The 15,054-nt window shown below is 49.7% G+C and overlaps 27 non-coding genes across 27 annotated transcripts; all 27 read left to right on the forward strand.

Moving 5' to 3' along the window:
• The first annotated feature begins 597 nt into the window (after positions 1-597).
• On the forward strand, positions 598-670 carry TRNAR-ACG (transfer RNA arginine (anticodon ACG)). Its single transcript has one exon. It is a non-coding gene; the product is annotated as a tRNA-Arg (tRNA).
• Positions 671-1,458: 788 nt separating this feature from the next.
• Positions 1,459-1,531, forward strand: TRNAR-ACG (transfer RNA arginine (anticodon ACG)). The gene has a single exon. It is a non-coding gene; the product is annotated as a tRNA-Arg (tRNA).
• A 793-nt stretch (positions 1,532-2,324) lies between these two features.
• On the forward strand, positions 2,325-2,397 carry TRNAR-ACG (transfer RNA arginine (anticodon ACG)). The gene has a single exon. It is a non-coding gene; the product is annotated as a tRNA-Arg (tRNA).
• Positions 2,398-2,405: 8 nt separating this feature from the next.
• On the forward strand, positions 2,406-2,477 carry TRNAH-GUG (transfer RNA histidin (anticodon GUG)). Its single transcript has one exon. It is a non-coding gene; the product is annotated as a tRNA-His (tRNA).
• Positions 2,478-3,182: 705 nt separating this feature from the next.
• TRNAR-ACG (transfer RNA arginine (anticodon ACG)) lies at positions 3,183-3,255 on the forward strand. The gene has a single exon. It is a non-coding gene; the product is annotated as a tRNA-Arg (tRNA).
• An 8-nt stretch (positions 3,256-3,263) lies between these two features.
• TRNAH-GUG (transfer RNA histidin (anticodon GUG)) lies at positions 3,264-3,335 on the forward strand. The gene has a single exon. It is a non-coding gene; the product is annotated as a tRNA-His (tRNA).
• A 711-nt stretch (positions 3,336-4,046) lies between these two features.
• TRNAR-ACG (transfer RNA arginine (anticodon ACG)) lies at positions 4,047-4,119 on the forward strand. Its single transcript has one exon. It is a non-coding gene; the product is annotated as a tRNA-Arg (tRNA).
• Positions 4,120-4,127: 8 nt separating this feature from the next.
• TRNAH-GUG (transfer RNA histidin (anticodon GUG)) lies at positions 4,128-4,199 on the forward strand. Its single transcript has one exon. It is a non-coding gene; the product is annotated as a tRNA-His (tRNA).
• Positions 4,200-4,985: 786 nt separating this feature from the next.
• TRNAH-GUG (transfer RNA histidin (anticodon GUG)) lies at positions 4,986-5,057 on the forward strand. Its single transcript has one exon. It is a non-coding gene; the product is annotated as a tRNA-His (tRNA).
• A 721-nt stretch (positions 5,058-5,778) lies between these two features.
• On the forward strand, positions 5,779-5,851 carry TRNAR-ACG (transfer RNA arginine (anticodon ACG)). The gene has a single exon. It is a non-coding gene; the product is annotated as a tRNA-Arg (tRNA).
• Positions 5,852-5,859: 8 nt separating this feature from the next.
• Positions 5,860-5,931, forward strand: TRNAH-GUG (transfer RNA histidin (anticodon GUG)). The gene has a single exon. It is a non-coding gene; the product is annotated as a tRNA-His (tRNA).
• A 782-nt stretch (positions 5,932-6,713) lies between these two features.
• TRNAH-GUG (transfer RNA histidin (anticodon GUG)) lies at positions 6,714-6,785 on the forward strand. Its single transcript has one exon. It is a non-coding gene; the product is annotated as a tRNA-His (tRNA).
• A 697-nt stretch (positions 6,786-7,482) lies between these two features.
• On the forward strand, positions 7,483-7,555 carry TRNAR-ACG (transfer RNA arginine (anticodon ACG)). The gene has a single exon. It is a non-coding gene; the product is annotated as a tRNA-Arg (tRNA).
• Positions 7,556-8,340: 785 nt separating this feature from the next.
• On the forward strand, positions 8,341-8,413 carry TRNAR-ACG (transfer RNA arginine (anticodon ACG)). Its single transcript has one exon. It is a non-coding gene; the product is annotated as a tRNA-Arg (tRNA).
• An 8-nt stretch (positions 8,414-8,421) lies between these two features.
• On the forward strand, positions 8,422-8,493 carry TRNAH-GUG (transfer RNA histidin (anticodon GUG)). Its single transcript has one exon. It is a non-coding gene; the product is annotated as a tRNA-His (tRNA).
• A 715-nt stretch (positions 8,494-9,208) lies between these two features.
• On the forward strand, positions 9,209-9,281 carry TRNAR-ACG (transfer RNA arginine (anticodon ACG)). The gene has a single exon. It is a non-coding gene; the product is annotated as a tRNA-Arg (tRNA).
• An 8-nt stretch (positions 9,282-9,289) lies between these two features.
• Positions 9,290-9,361, forward strand: TRNAH-GUG (transfer RNA histidin (anticodon GUG)). Its single transcript has one exon. It is a non-coding gene; the product is annotated as a tRNA-His (tRNA).
• Positions 9,362-10,058: 697 nt separating this feature from the next.
• Positions 10,059-10,131, forward strand: TRNAR-ACG (transfer RNA arginine (anticodon ACG)). The gene has a single exon. It is a non-coding gene; the product is annotated as a tRNA-Arg (tRNA).
• A 784-nt stretch (positions 10,132-10,915) lies between these two features.
• TRNAR-ACG (transfer RNA arginine (anticodon ACG)) lies at positions 10,916-10,988 on the forward strand. The gene has a single exon. It is a non-coding gene; the product is annotated as a tRNA-Arg (tRNA).
• An 8-nt stretch (positions 10,989-10,996) lies between these two features.
• Positions 10,997-11,068, forward strand: TRNAH-GUG (transfer RNA histidin (anticodon GUG)). Its single transcript has one exon. It is a non-coding gene; the product is annotated as a tRNA-His (tRNA).
• A 705-nt stretch (positions 11,069-11,773) lies between these two features.
• On the forward strand, positions 11,774-11,846 carry TRNAR-ACG (transfer RNA arginine (anticodon ACG)). Its single transcript has one exon. It is a non-coding gene; the product is annotated as a tRNA-Arg (tRNA).
• Positions 11,847-11,854: 8 nt separating this feature from the next.
• On the forward strand, positions 11,855-11,926 carry TRNAH-GUG (transfer RNA histidin (anticodon GUG)). Its single transcript has one exon. It is a non-coding gene; the product is annotated as a tRNA-His (tRNA).
• A 699-nt stretch (positions 11,927-12,625) lies between these two features.
• Positions 12,626-12,698, forward strand: TRNAR-ACG (transfer RNA arginine (anticodon ACG)). Its single transcript has one exon. It is a non-coding gene; the product is annotated as a tRNA-Arg (tRNA).
• An 8-nt stretch (positions 12,699-12,706) lies between these two features.
• On the forward strand, positions 12,707-12,778 carry TRNAH-GUG (transfer RNA histidin (anticodon GUG)). Its single transcript has one exon. It is a non-coding gene; the product is annotated as a tRNA-His (tRNA).
• A 788-nt stretch (positions 12,779-13,566) lies between these two features.
• TRNAH-GUG (transfer RNA histidin (anticodon GUG)) lies at positions 13,567-13,638 on the forward strand. The gene has a single exon. It is a non-coding gene; the product is annotated as a tRNA-His (tRNA).
• A 695-nt stretch (positions 13,639-14,333) lies between these two features.
• Positions 14,334-14,406, forward strand: TRNAR-ACG (transfer RNA arginine (anticodon ACG)). The gene has a single exon. It is a non-coding gene; the product is annotated as a tRNA-Arg (tRNA).
• Positions 14,407-14,414: 8 nt separating this feature from the next.
• On the forward strand, positions 14,415-14,486 carry TRNAH-GUG (transfer RNA histidin (anticodon GUG)). Its single transcript has one exon. It is a non-coding gene; the product is annotated as a tRNA-His (tRNA).
• Positions 14,487-15,054: the final 568 nt, after the last annotated feature.

A 15,054-nucleotide genomic window follows, 5' to 3' on the forward strand; every position in this document is an offset into this window, starting at 1 on the left:
CCGCTTCTTGCAACCAGCACCAACTCTGTGATATAGGATACCTTGATACTATCCTAGCGTCGGTCGATTACAATGTGGCAGGCCGTAGTCAGATCACTAAAGGATTGGTCAACAGGCCAAGGTGTATCCTGCCATGTCATGCTACACCCGCTGTAACACAAACTTGGGGCCATGCGAACTCTACAACAGTGGCCTTTGAAGGTAACAGCAGAGAGTGAAAAGACTTTCTTTGAAGGCCAGTGGGATGTACATTTTGGACAGCGAGGACCACTGCTTTTCGAGAGGCACGAAAGTAGGCAGCCATCTATGTGGAAGTGAAACAACCGTCCTATAAGGTGGTGGGGTTTCCTTCAACACCACCTGTGGGCCACATAGAATGAGATTGTAACATTATTAGCCTTTGCCATTTTCACAACTATCGAGCAGCCATAAGCAGTGATGTGACAGCAACTGAGAAGGCCTGAGCACTTTCCTTTCCATTAGAAATTCAGCAGAAAGTTAGCCGTTTATCTCTGGAATGGCTGAGATGGTGTCGATTGGCTTCTGCAGCTAGAATGCCCTTTGTGAAGGCTTAGCAAAGAGTCAGGGCCAGGTGCAGGGCCAGTGGCGCAATGGATAACGCGTCTGACTACGGATCAGAAGATTGTAGGTTCGACTCCTACCTGGCTCGTTGACAATGCCGTGATCGTATAGTGGTTAGTACTCTGCGTTGTGGCCGCAGCAACCCCGGGTCACGGCATCTTTATGCGCTGGATGAAGTGTAATGTCCACAGTCACGCCCATGCCAGTTCGGACCCCTGAAGGTACACAAGGAGCAGGAAGTCTCTCTCTCTCTCTCTCTCTCTCTCTCTCTCTCTAAGACCGCTTCTTGCAACCAGCACCAACTCTGTGATATAGGATACCTTGATACTATCCTAGCATCGGTCGATTACAATGTGGCAGGCCGTAGTCAGATCACTAAAGGATTGGTCAACAGGCCAAGGTGTATCCTGCCATGTCATGCTACACCCGCTGTAACACAAACTTGGGGCCATGCGAACTCTACAACAGTGGCCTTTGAAGGTAACAGCAGAGAGTGAAAAGACTTTCTTTGAAGGCCAGTGGGATGTACATTTTGGACAGCGAGGACCACTGCTTTTCGAGAGGCACGAAAGTAGGCAGCCATCTATGTGGAAGTGAAACAACCGTCCTATAAGGCGGTGGGGTTTCCTTCAACACCACCTGTGGGCCACATAGAATGAGATTGTAACATTATTAGCCTTTGCCATTTTCACAACTATCGAGCAGCCATAAGCAGTGATGTGACAGCAACTGAGAAGGCCTGAGCACTTTCCTTTCCATTAGAAATTCAGCAGAAAGTTAGCCGTTTATCTCTGGAATGGCTGAGATGGTGTCGATTGGCTTCTGCAGCTAGAATGCCCTTTGTGAAGGCTTAGCAAAGAGTCAGGGCCAGGTGCAGGGCCAGTGGCGCAATGGATAACGCGTCTGACTACGGATCAGAAGATTGTAGGTTCGACTCCTACCTGGCTCGTTGACAATGCCGTGATCGTATAGTGGTTAGTACTCTGCGTTGTGGCCGCAGCAACCCCGGTTCAAATCCGGGTCACGGCATCTTTATGCGCTGGATGAAGTGTAATGTCCACAGTCACGCCCATGCCAGTTCGGACCCCTGAAGGTACACAAGGAGCAGGAAGTCTCTCTCTCTCTCTCTCTCTCTCTCTCTAAGACCGCTTCTTGCAACCAGCACCAACTCTGTGATATAGGATACCTTGATACTATCCTAGCGTCGGTCGATTACAATGTGGCAGGCCGTAGTCAGATCACTAAAGGATTGGTCAACAGGCCAAGGTGTATCCTGCCATGTCATGCTACACCCGCTGTAACACAAACTTGGGGCCATGCGAACTCTACAACAGTGGCCTTTGAAGGTAACAGCAGAGAGTGAAAAGACTTTCTTTGAAGGCCAGTGGGATGTACATTTTGGACAGCGAGGACCACTGCTTTTCGAGAGGCACGAAAGTAGGCAGCCATCTATGTGGAAGTGAAACAACCGTCCTATAAGGCGGTGGGGTTTCCTTCAACACCACCTGTGGGCCACATAGAATGAGATTGTAACATTATTAGCCTTTGCCATTTTCACAACTATCGAGCAGCCATAAGCAGTGATGTGACAGCAACTGAGAAGGCCTGAGCACTTTCCTTTCCATTAGAAATTCAGCAGAAAGTTAGCCGTTTATCTCTGGAATGGCTGAGATGGTGTCGATTGGCTTCTGCAGCTAGAATGCCCTTTGTGAAGGCTTAGCAAAGAGTCAGGGCCAGGTGCAGGGCCAGTGGCGCAATGGATAACGCGTCTGACTACGGATCAGAAGATTGTAGGTTCGACTCCTACCTGGCTCGTTGACAATGCCGTGATCGTATAGTGGTTAGTACTCTGCGTTGTGGCCGCAGCAACCCCGGTTCGAATCCGGGTCACGGCATCTTTATGCGCTGGATGAAGTGTAATGTCCACAGTCACGCCCATGCCAGTTCGGACCCCTGAAGGTACACAAGGAGCAGGAAGTCTCTCTCTCTCTCTCTCTCTAAGACCGCTTCTTGCAACCAGCACCAACTCTGTGATATAGGATACCTTGATACTATCCTAGCGTCGGTTGATTACAATGTGGCAGGCCGTAGTCAGATCACTAAAGGATTGGTCAACAGGCCAAGGTGTATCCTGCCATGTCATGCTACACCCGCTGTAACACAAACTTGGGGCCATGCGAACTCTACAACAGTGGCCTTTGAAGGTAACAGCAGAGAGTGAAAAGACTTTCTTTGAAGGCCAGTGGGATGTACATTTTGGACAGCGAGGACCACTGCTTTTCGAGAGGCACTAAAGTAGGCAGCCATCTATGTGGAAGTGAAACAACCGTCCTATAAGGCGGTGGGGTTTCCTTCAACACCACCTGTGGGCCACATAGAATGAGATTGTAACATTATTAGCCTTTGCCATTTTCACAACTATCGAGCAGCCATAAGCAGTGATGTGACAGCAACTGAGAAGGCCTGAGCACTTTCCTTTCCATTAGAAATTCAGCAGAAAGTTAGCCGTTTATCTCTGGAATGGCTGAGATGGTGTCGATTGGCTTCTGCAGCTAGAATGCCCTTTGTGAAGGCTTAGCAAAGAGTCAGGGCCAGGTGCAGGGCCAGTGGCGCAATGGATAACGCGTCTGACTACGGATCAGAAGATTGTAGGTTCGACTCCTACCTGGCTCGTTGACAATGCCGTGATCGTATAGTGGTTAGTACTCTGCGTTGTGGCCGCAGCAACCCCGGTTCGAATCCGGGTCACGGCATCTTTATGCGCTGGATGAAGTGTAATGTCCACAGTCACGCCCATGCCAGTTCGGACCCCTGAAGGTACACAAGGAGCAGGAAGTCTCTCTCTCTCTCTCTCTCTCTCTCTAAGACCGCTTCTTGCAACCAGCACCAACTCTGTGATATAGGATACCTTGATACTATCCTAGCGTCGGTCGATTACAATGTGGCAGGCCGTAGTCAGATCACTAAAGGATTGGTCAACAGGCCAAGGTGTATCCTGCCATGTCATGCTACACCCGCTGTAACACAAACTTGGGGCCATGCGAACTCTACAACAGTGGCCTTTGAAGGTAACAGCAGAGAGTGAAAAGACTTTCTTTGAAGGCCAGTGGGATGTACATTTTGGACAGCGAGGACCACTGCTTTTCGAGAGGCACGAAAGTAGGCAGCCATCTATGTGGAAGTGAAACAACCGTCCTATAAGGCGGTGGGGTTTCCTTCAACACCACCTGTGGGCCACATAGAATGAGATTGTAACATTATTAGCCTTTGCCATTTTCACAACTATCGAGCAGCCATAAGCAGTGATGTGACAGCAACTGAGAAGGCCTGAGCACTTTCCTTTCCATTAGAAATTCAGCAGAAAGTTAGCCGTTTATCTCTGGAATGGCTGAGATGGTGTCGATTGGCTTCTGCAGCTAGAATGCCCTTTGTGAAGGCTTAGCAAAGAGTCAGGGCCAGGTGCAGGGCCAGTGGCGCAATGGATAACGCGTCTGACTACGGATCAGAAGATTGTAGGTTCGACTCCTACCTGGCTCGTTGACAATGCCGTGATCGTATAGTGGTTAGTACTCTGCGTTGTGGCCGCAGCAACCCCGGTTCGAATCCGGGTCACGGCATCTTTATGCGCTGGATGAAGTGTAATGTCCACAGTCACGCCCATGCCAGTTCGGACCCCTGAAGGTACACAAGGAGCAGGAAGTCTCTCTCTCTCTCTCTCTCTAAGACCGCTTCTTGCAACCAGCACCAACTCTGTGATATAGGATACCTTGATACTATCCTAGCGTCGGTCGATTACAATGTGGCAGGCCGTAGTCAGATCACTAAAGGATTGGTCAACAGGCCAAGGTGTATCCTGCCATGTCATGCTACACCCGCTGTAACACAAACTTGGGGCCATGCGAACTCTACAACAGTGGCCTTTGAAGGTAACAGCAGAGAGTGAAAAGACTTTCTTTGAAGGCCAGTGGGATGTACATTTTGGACAGCGAGGACCACTGCTTTTCGAGAGGCACGAAAGTAGGCAGCCATCTATGTGGAAGTGAAACAACCGTCCTATAAGGCGGTGGGGTTTCCTTCAACACCACCTGTGGGCCACATAGAATGAGATTGTAACATTATTAGCCTTTGCCATTTTCACAACTATCGAGCAGCCATAAGCAGTGATGTGACAGCAACTGAGAAGGCCTGAGCACTTTCCTTTCCATTAGAAATTCAGCAGAAAGTTAGCCGTTTATCTCTGGAATGGCTGAGATGGTGTCGATTGGCTTCTGCAGCTAGAATGCCCTTTGTGAAGGCTTAGCAAAGAGTCAGGGCCAGGTGCAGGGCCAGTGGCGCAATGGATAACGTGTCTGACTACGGATCAGAAGATTGTAGGTTCGACTCCTACCTGGCTCGTTGACAATGCCGTGATCGTATAGTGGTTAGTACTCTGCGTTGTGGCCGCAGCAACCCCGGTTCGAATCCGGGTCACGGCATCTTTATGCGCTGGATGAAGTGTAATGTCCACAGTCACGCCCATGCCAGTTCGGACCCCTGAAGGTACACAAGGAGCAGGAAGTCTCTCTCTCTCTCTCTCTCTCTCTCTCTCTCTCTCTAAGACCGCTTCTTGCAACCAGCACCAACTCTGTGATATAGGATACCTTGATACTATCCTAGCGTCGGTCGATTACAATGTGGCAGGCCGTAGTCAGATCACTAAAGGATTGGTCAACAGGCCAAGGTGTATCCTGCCATGTCATGCTACACCCGCTGTAACACAAACTTGGGGCCATGCGAACTCTACAACAGTGGCCTTTGAAGGTAACAGCAGAGAGTGAAAAGACTTTCTTTGAAGGCCAGTGGGATGTACATTTTGGACAGCGAGGACCACTGCTTTTCGAGAGGCACGAAAGTAGGCAGCCATCTATGTGGAAGTGAAACAACCGTCCTATAAGGCGGTGGGGTTTCCTTCAACACCACCTGTGGGCCACATAGAATGAGATTGTAACATTATTAGCCTTTGCCATTTTCACAACTATCGAGCAGCCATAAGCAGTGATGTGACAGCAACTGAGAAGGCCTGAGCACTTTCCTTTCCATTAGAAATTCAGCAGAAAGTTAGCCGTTTATCTCTGGAATGGCTGAGATGGTGTCGATTGGCTTCTGCAGCTAGAATGCCCTTTGTGAAGGCTTAGCAAAGAGTCAGGGCCAGGTGCAGGGCCAGTGGCGCAATGGATAACGCGTCTGACTACGGATCAGAAGATTGTAGGTTCGACTCCTACCTGGCTCGTTGACAATGCCGTGATCGTATAGTGGTTAGTACTCTGCGTTGTGGCCGCAGCAACCCCGGTTCGAATCCGGGTCACGGCATCTTTATGCGCTGGATGAAGTGTAATGTCCACAGTCACGCCCATGCCAGTTCGGACCCCTGAAGGTACACAAGGAGCAGGAAGTCTCTCTCTCTCTCTCTAAGACCGCTTCTTGCAACCAGCACCAACTCTGTGATATAGGATACCTTGATACTATCCTAGCGTCGGTCGATTACAATGTGGCAGGCCGTAGTCAGATCACTAAAGGATTGGTCAACAGGCCAAGGTGTATCCTGCCATGTCATGCTACACCCGCTGTAACACAAACTTGGGGCCATGCGAACTCTACAACAGTGGCCTTTGAAGGTAACAGCAGAGAGTGAAAAGACTTTCTTTGAAGGCCAGTGGGATGTACATTTTGGACAGCGAGGACCACTGCTTTTCGAGAGGCACGAAAGTAGGCAGCCATCTATGTGGAAGTGAAACAACCGTCCTATAAGGCGGTGGGGTTTCCTTCAACACCACCTGTGGGCCACATAGAATGAGATTGTAACATTATTAGCCTTTGCCATTTTCACAACTATCGAGCAGCCATAAGCAGTGATGTGACAGCAACTGAGAAGGCCTGAGCACTTTCCTTTCCATTAGAAATTCAGCAGAAAGTTAGCCGTTTATCTCTGGAATGGCTGAGATGGTGTCGATTGGCTTCTGCAGCTAGAATGCCCTTTGTGAAGGCTTAGCAAAGAGTCAGGGCCAGGTGCAGGGCCAGTGGCGCAATGGATAACGCGTCTGACTACGGATCAGAAGATTGTAGGTTCAACTCCTACCTGGCTCGTTGACAATGCCGTGATCGTATAGTGGTTAGTACTCTGCGTTGTGGCCGCAGCAACCCCGGTTCGAATCCGGGTCACGGCATCTTTATGCGCTGGATGAAGTGTAATGTCCACAGTCACGCCCATGCCAGTTCGGACCCCTGAAGGTACACAAGGAGCAGGAAGTCTCTCTCTCTCTAAGACCGCTTCTTGCAACCAGCACCAACTCTGTGATATAGGATACCTTGATACTATCCTAGCGTCGGTCGATTACAATGTGGCAGGCCGTAGTCAGATCACTAAAGGATTGGTCAACAGGCCAAGGTGTATCCTGCCATGTCATGCTACACCCGCTGTAACACAAACTTGGGGCCATGCGAACTCTACAACAGTGGCCTTTGAAGGTAACAGCAGAGAGTGAAAAGACTTTCTTTGAAGGCCAGTGGGATGTACATTTTGGACAGCGAGGACCACTGCTTTTCGAGAGGCACGAAAGTAGGCAGCCATCTATGTGGAAGTGAAACAACCGTCCTATAAGGCGGTGGGGTTTCCTTCAACACCACCTGTGGGCCACATAGAATGAGATTGTAACATTATTAGCCTTTGCCATTTTCACAACTATCGAGCAGCCATAAGCAGTGATGTGACAGCAACTGAGAAGGCCTGAGCACTTTCCTTTCCATTAGAAATTCAGCAGAAAGTTAGCCGTTTATCTCTGGAATGGCTGAGATGGTGTCGATTGGCTTCTGCAGCTAGAATGCCCTTTGTGAAGGCTTAGCAAAGAGTCAGGGCCAGGTGCAGGGCCAGTGGCGCAATGGATAACGCGTCTGACTACGGATCAGAAGATTGTAGGTTCGACTCCTACCTGGCTCGTTGACAATGCCGTGATCGTATAGTGGTTAGTACTCTGCGTTGTGGCCGCAGCAACCCTGGTTCGAATCCGGGTCACGGCATCTTTATGCGCTGGATGAAGTGTAATGTCCACAGTCACGCCCATGCCAGTTCGGACCCCTGAAGGTACACAAGGAGCAGGAAGTCTCTCTCTCTCTCTCTCTCTAAGACCGCTTCTTGCAACCAGCACCAACTCTGTGATATAGGATACCTTGATACTATCCTAGCGTCGGTCGATTACAATGTGGCAGGCCGTAGTCAGATCACTAAAGGATTGGTCAACAGGCCAAGGTGTATCCTGCCATGTCATGCTACACCCGCTGTAACACAAACTTGGGGCCATGCGAACTCTACAACAGTGGCCTTTGAAGGTAACAGCAGAGAGTGAAAAGACTTTCTTTGAAGGCCAGTGGGATGTACATTTTGGACAGCGAGGACCACTGCTTTTCGAGAGGCACGAAAGTAGGCAGCCATCTATGTGGAAGTGAAACAACCGTCCTATAAGGTGGTGGGGTTTCCTTCAACACCACCTGTGGGCCACATAGAATGAGATTGTAACATTATTAGCCTTTGCCATTTTCACAACTATCGAGCAGCCATAAGCAGTGATGTGACAGCAACTGAGAAGGCCTGAGCACTTTCCTTTCCATTAGAAATTCAGCAGAAAGTTAGCCGTTTATCTCTGGAATGGCTGAGATGGTGTCGATTGGCTTCTGCAGCTAGAATGCCCTTTGTGAAGGCTTAGCAAAGAGTCAGGGCCAGGTGCAGGGCCAGTGGCGCAATGGATAACGCGTCTGACTACGGATCAGAAGATTGTAGGTTCGACTCCTACCTGGCTCGTTGACAATGCCGTGATCGTATAGTGGTTAGTACTCTGCGTTGTGGCCGCAGCAACCCCGGTTCGAATCCGGGTCACGGCATCTTTATGCGCTGGATGAAGTGTAATGTCCACAGTCACGCCCATGCCAGTTCGGACCCCTGAAGGTACACAAGGAGCAGGAAGTCTCTCTCTCTCTCTCTCTCTCTCTCTCTCTAAGACCGCTTCTTGCAACCAGCACCAACTCTGTGATATAGGATACCTTGATACTATCCTAGCGTCGGTCGATTACAATGTGGCAGGCCGTAGTCAGATCACTAAAGGATTGGTCAACAGGCCAAGGTGTATCCTGCCATGTCATGCTACACCCGCTGTAACACAAACTTGGGGCCATGCGAACTCTACAACAGTGGCCTTTGAAGGTAACAGCAGAGAGTGAAAAGACTTTCTTTGAATGCCAGTGGGATGTACATTTTGGACAGCGAGGACCACTGCTTTTCGAGATGCACGAAAGTAGGCAGCCATCTATGTGGAAGTGAAACAACCGTCCTATAAGGCGGTGGGGTTTCCTTCAACACCACCTGTGGGCCACATAGAATGAGATTGTAACATTATTAGCCTTTGCCATTTTCACAACTATCGAGCAGCCATAAGCAGTGATGTGACAGCAACTGAGAAGGCCTGAGCACTTTCCTTTCCATTAGAAATTCAGCAGAAAGTTAGCCGTTTATCTCTGGAATGGCTGAGATGGTGTCGATTGGCTTCTGCAGCTAGAATGCCCTTTGTGAAGGCTTAGCAAAGAGTCAGGGCCAGGTGCAGGGCCAGTGGCGCAATGGATAACGCGTCTGACTACGGATCAGAAGATTGTAGGTTCGACTCCTACCTGGCTCGTTGACAATGCCGTGATCGTATAGTGGTTAGTACTCTGCGTTGTGGCCGCAGCAACCCCGGTTCGAATCCGGGTCACGGCATCTTTATGCGCTGGATGAAGTGTAATGTCCACAGTCACGCCCATGCCAGTTCGGACCCCTGAAGGTACACAAGGAGCAGGAAGTCTCTCTCTCTCTAAGACCGCTTCTTGCAACCAGCACCAACTCTGTGATATAGGATACCTTGATACTATCCTAGCGTCGGTCGATTACAATGTGGCAGGCCGTAGTCAGATCACTAAAGGATTGGTCAACAGGCCAAGGTGTATCCTGCCATGTCATGCTACACCCGCTGTAACACAAACTTGGGGCCATGCGAACTCTACAACAGTGGCCTTTGAAGGTAACAGCAGAGAGTGAAAAGACTTTCTTTGAAGGCCAGTGGGATGTACATTTTGGACAGCGAGGACCACTGCTTTTCGAGAGGCACGAAAGTAGGCAGCCATCTATGTGGAAGTGAAACAACCGTCCTATAAGGCGGTGGGGTTTCCTTCAACACCACCTGTGGGCCACATAGAATGAGATTGTAACATTATTAGCCTTTGCCATTTTCACAACTATCGAGCAGCCATAAGCAGTGATGTGACAGCAACTGAGAAGGCCTGAGCACTTTCCTTTCCATTAGAAATTCAGCAGAAAGTTAGCCGTTTATCTCTGGAATGGCTGAGATGGTGTCGATTGGCTTCTGCAGCTAGAATGCCCTTTGTGAAGGCTTAGCAAAGAGTCAGGGCCAGGTGCAGGGCCAGTGGCGCAATGGATAACGCGTCTGACTACGGATCAGAAGATTGTAGGTTCGACTCCTACCTGGCTCGTTGACAATGCCGTAATCGTATAGTGGTTAGTACTCTGCGTTGTGGCCGCAGCAACCCCGTTCGAATCCGGGTCACGGCATCTTTATGCGCTGGATGAAGTGTAATGTCCACAGTCACGCCCATGCCAGTTCGGACCCCTGAAGGTACACAAGGAGCAGGAAGTCTCTCTCTCTCTCTCTCTCTAAGACCGCTTCTTGCAACCAGCACCAACTCTGTGATATAGGATACCTTGATACTATCCTAGCGTCGGTCGATTACAATGTGGCAGGCCGTAGTCAGATCACTAAAGGATTGGTCAACAGGCCAAGGTGTATCCTGCCATGTCATGCTACACCCGCTGTAACACAAACTTGGGGCCATGCGAACTCTACAACAGTGGCCTTTGAAGGTAACAGCAGAGAGTGAAAAGACTTTCTTTGAAGGCCAGTGGGATGTACATTTTGGACAGCGAGGACCACTGCTTTTCGAGAGGCACGAAAGTAGGCAGCCATCTATGTGGAAGTGAAACAACCGTCCTATAAGGTGGTGGGGTTTCCTTCAACACCACCTGTGGGCCACATAGAATGAGATTGTAACATTATTAGCCTTTGCCATTTTCACAACTATCGAGCAGCCATAAGCAGTGATGTGACAGCAACTGAGAAGGCCTGAGCACTTTCCTTTCCATTAGAAATTCAGCAGAAAGTTAGCCGTTTATCTCTGGAATGGCTGAGATGGTGTCGATTGGCTTCTGCAGCTAGAATGCCCTTTGTGAAGGCTTAGCAAAGAGTCAGGGCCAGGTGCAGGGCCAGTGGCGCAATGGATAACGCGTCTGACTACGGATCAGAAGATTGTAGGTTCGACTCCTACCTGGCTCGTTGACAATGCCGTGATCGTATAGTGGTTAGTACTCTGCGTTGTGGCCGCAGCAACCCCGGTTCGAATCCGGGTCACGGCATCTTTATGCGCTGGATGAAGTGTAATGTCCACAGTCACGCCCATGCCAGTTCGGACCCCTGAAGGTACACAAGGAGCAGGAAGTCTCTCTCTCTCTCTCTCTCTAAGACCGCTTCTTGCAACCAGCACCAACTCTGTGATATAGGATACCTTGATACTATCCTAGCGTCGGTCGATTACAATGTGGCAGGCCGTAGTCAGATCACTAAAGGATTGGTCAACAGGCCAAGGTGTATCCTGCCATGTCATGCTACACCCGCTGTAACACAAACTTGGGGCCATGCGAACTCTACAACAGTGGCCTTTGAAGGTAACAGCAGAGAGTGAAAAGACTTTCTTTGAAGGCCAGTGGGATGTACATTTTGGACAGCGAGGACCACTGCTTTTCGAGAGGCACGAAAGTAGGCAGCCATCTATGTGGAAGTGAAACAACCGTCCTATAAGGCGGTGGGGTTTCCTTCAACACCACCTGTGGGCCACATAGAATGAGATTGTAACATTATTAGCCTTTGCCATTTTCACAACTATCGAGCAGCCATAAGCAGTGATGTGACAGCAACTGAGAAGGCCTGAGCACTTTCCTTTCCATTAGAAATTCAGCAGAAAGTTAGCCGTTTATCTCTGGAATGGCTGAGATGGTGTCGATTGGCTTCTGCAGCTAGAATGCCCTTTGTGAAGGCTTAGCAAAGAGTCAGGGCCAGGTGCAGGGCCAGTGGCGCAATGGGTAACGCGTCTGACTACGGATCAGAAGATTGTAGGTTCGACTCCTACCTGGCTCGTTGACAATGCCGTGATCGTATAGTGGTTAGTACTCTGCGTTGTGGCCGCAGCAACCCCGGTTCGAATCCGGGTCACGGCATCTTTATGCGCTGGATGAAGTGTAATGTCCACAGTCACGCCCATGCCAGTTCGGACCCCTGAAGGTACACAAGGAGCAGGAAGTCTCTCTCTCTCTCTAAGACCGCTTCTTGCAACCAGCACCAACTCTGTGATATAGGATACCTTGATACTATCCTAGCGTCGGTCGATTACAATGTGGCAGGCCGTAGTCAGATCACTAAAGGATTGGTCAACAGGCCAAGGTGTATCCTGCCATGTCATGCTACACCCGCTGTAACACAAACTTGGGGCCATGCGAACTCTACAACAGTGGCCTTTGAAGGTAACAGCAGAGAGTGAAAAGACTTTCTTTGAAGGCCAGTGGGATGTACATTTTGGACAGCGAGGACCACTGCTTTTCGAGAGGCACGAAAGTAGGCAGCCATCTATGTGGAAGTGAAACAACCGTCCTATAAGGCGGTGGGGTTTCCTTCAACACCACCTGTGGGCCACATAGAATGAGATTGTAACATTATTAGCCTTTGCCATTTTCACAACTATCGAGCAGCCATAAGCAGTGATGTGACAGCAACTGAGAAGGCCTGAGCACTTTCCTTTCCATTAGAAATTCAGCAGAAAGTTAGCCGTTTATCTCTGGAATGGCTGAGATGGTGTCGATTGGCTTCTGCAGCTAGAATGCCCTTTGTGAAGGCTTAGCAAAGAGTCAGGGCCAGGTGCAGGGCCAGTGGCGCAATGGATAACGCGTCTGACTACGGATCAGAAGATTGTAGGTTCGACTCCTACCTGGCTCGTTGACAATGCCGTGATCGTATAGTGGTTAGTACTCTGCGTTGTGGCCGCAGCAACCCCGGTTCGAATCCGGGTCACGGCATCTTTATGCGCTGGATGAAGTGTAATGTCCACAGTCACGCCCATGCCAGTTCGGACCCCTGAAGGTACACAAGGAGCAGGAAGTCTCTCTCTCTCTCTCTCTCTCTAAGACCGCTTCTTGCAACCAGCACCAACTCTGTGATATAGGATACCTTGATACTATCCTAGCGTCGGTCGATTACAATGTGGCAGGCCGTAGTCAGATCACTAAAGGATTGGTCAACAGGCCAAGGTGTATCCTGCCATGTCATGCTACACCCGCTGTAACACAAACTTGGGGCCATGCGAACTCTACAACAGTGGCCTTTGAAGGTAACAGCAGAGAGTGAAAAGACTTTCTTTGAAGGCCAGTGGGATGTACATTTTGGACAGCGAGGACCACTGCTTTTCGAGAGGCACGAAAGTAGGCAGCCATCTATGTGGAAGTGAAACAACCGTCCTATAAGGCGGTGGGGTTTCCTTCAACACCACCTGTGGGCCACATAGAATGAGATTGTAACATTATTAGCCTTTGCCATTTTCACAACTATCGAGCAGCCATAAGCAGTGATGTGACAGCAACTGAGAAGGCCTGAGCACTTTCCTTTCCATTAGAAATTCAGCAGAAAGTTAGCCGTTTATCTCTGGAATGGCTGAGATGGTGTCGATTGGCTTCTGCAGCTAGAATGCCCTTTGTGAAGGCTTAGCAAAGAGTCAGGGCCAGGTGCAGGGCCAGTGGCGCAATGGATAACGCGTCTGACTACGGATCAGAAGTTTGTAGGTTCGACTCCTACCTGGCTCGTTGACAATGCCGTGATCGTATAGTGGTTAGTACTCTGCGTTGTGGCCGCAGCAACCCCGGTTCGAATCCGGGTCACGGCATCTTTATGCGCTGGATGAAGTGTAATGTCCACAGTCACGCCCATGCCAGTTCGGACCCCTGAAGGTACACAAGGAGCAGGAAGTCTCTCTCTCTAAGACCGCTTCTTGCAACCAGCACCAACTCTGTGATATAGGATACCTTGATACTATCCTAGCGTCGGTCGATTACAATGTGGCAGGCCGTAGTCAGATCACTAAAGGATTGGTCAACAGGCCAAGGTGTATCCTGCCATGTCATGCTACACCCGCTGTAACACAAACTTGGGGCCATGCGAACTCTACAACAGTGGCCTTTGAAGGTAACAGCAGAGAGTGAAAAGACTTTCTTTGAAGGCCAGTGGGATGTACATTTTGGACAGCGAGGACCACTGCTTTTCGAGAGGCACGAAAGTAGGCAGCCATCTATGTGGAAGTGAAACAACCGTCCTATAAGGCGGTGGGGTTTCCTTCAACACCACCTGTGGGCCACATAGAATGAGATTGTAACATTATTAGCCTTTGCCATTTTCACAACTATCGAGCAGCCATAAGCAGTGATGTGACAGCAACTGAGAAGGCCTGAGCACTTTCCTTTCCATTAGAAATTCAGCAGAAAGTTAGCCGTTTATCTCTGGAATGGCTGAGATGGTGTCGATTGGCTTCTGCAGCTAGAATGCCCTTTGTGAAGGCTTAGCAAAGAGTCAGGGCCAGGTGCAGGGCCAGTGGCGCAATGGATAACGCGTCTGACTACGGATCAGAAGATTGTAGGTTCGACTCCTACCTGGCTCGTTGACAATGCCGTGATCGTATAGTGGTTAGTACTCTGCGTTGTGGCCGCAGCAACCCCGGTTCGAATCCGGGTCACGGCATCTTTATGCGCTGGATGAAGTGTAATGTCCACAGTCACGCCCATGCCAGTTCGGACCCCTGAAGGTACACAAGGAGCAGGAAGTCTCTCTCTCTCTCTCTCTCTCTCTCTCTCTCTCTAAGACCGCTTCTTGCAACCAGCACCAACTCTGTGATATAGGATACCTTGATACTATCCTAGCGTCGGTCGATTACAATGTGGCAGGCCGTAGTCAGATCACTAAAGGATTGGTCAACAGGCCAAGGTGTATCCTGCCATGTCATGCTACACCCGCTGTAACACAAACTTGGGGCCATGCGAACTCTACAACAGTGGCCTTTGAAGGTAACAGCAGAGAGTGAAAAGACTTTCTTTGAAGGCCAGTGGGATGTACATTTTGGACAGCGAGGACCACTGCTTTTCGAGAGGCACGAAAGTAGGCAGCCATCTATGTGGAAGTGAAACAACCGTCCTATAAGGCGGTGGGGTTTCCTTCAACACCACCTGTGGGCCACATAGAATGAGATTGTAACATTATTAGCCTTTGCCATTTTCACAACTATCGAGCAGCCATAAGCAGTGATGTGACA

This window comes from Lithobates pipiens, unplaced genomic scaffold (assembly GCF_037356315.1).
Source record: "Lithobates pipiens isolate NorthernLeopardFrog02 unplaced genomic scaffold, aLitPip1_a1.2 Scaffold_8, whole genome shotgun sequence".
NCBI classification, from domain to species: Eukaryota; Metazoa; Chordata; class Amphibia; order Anura; family Ranidae; genus Lithobates; species Lithobates pipiens.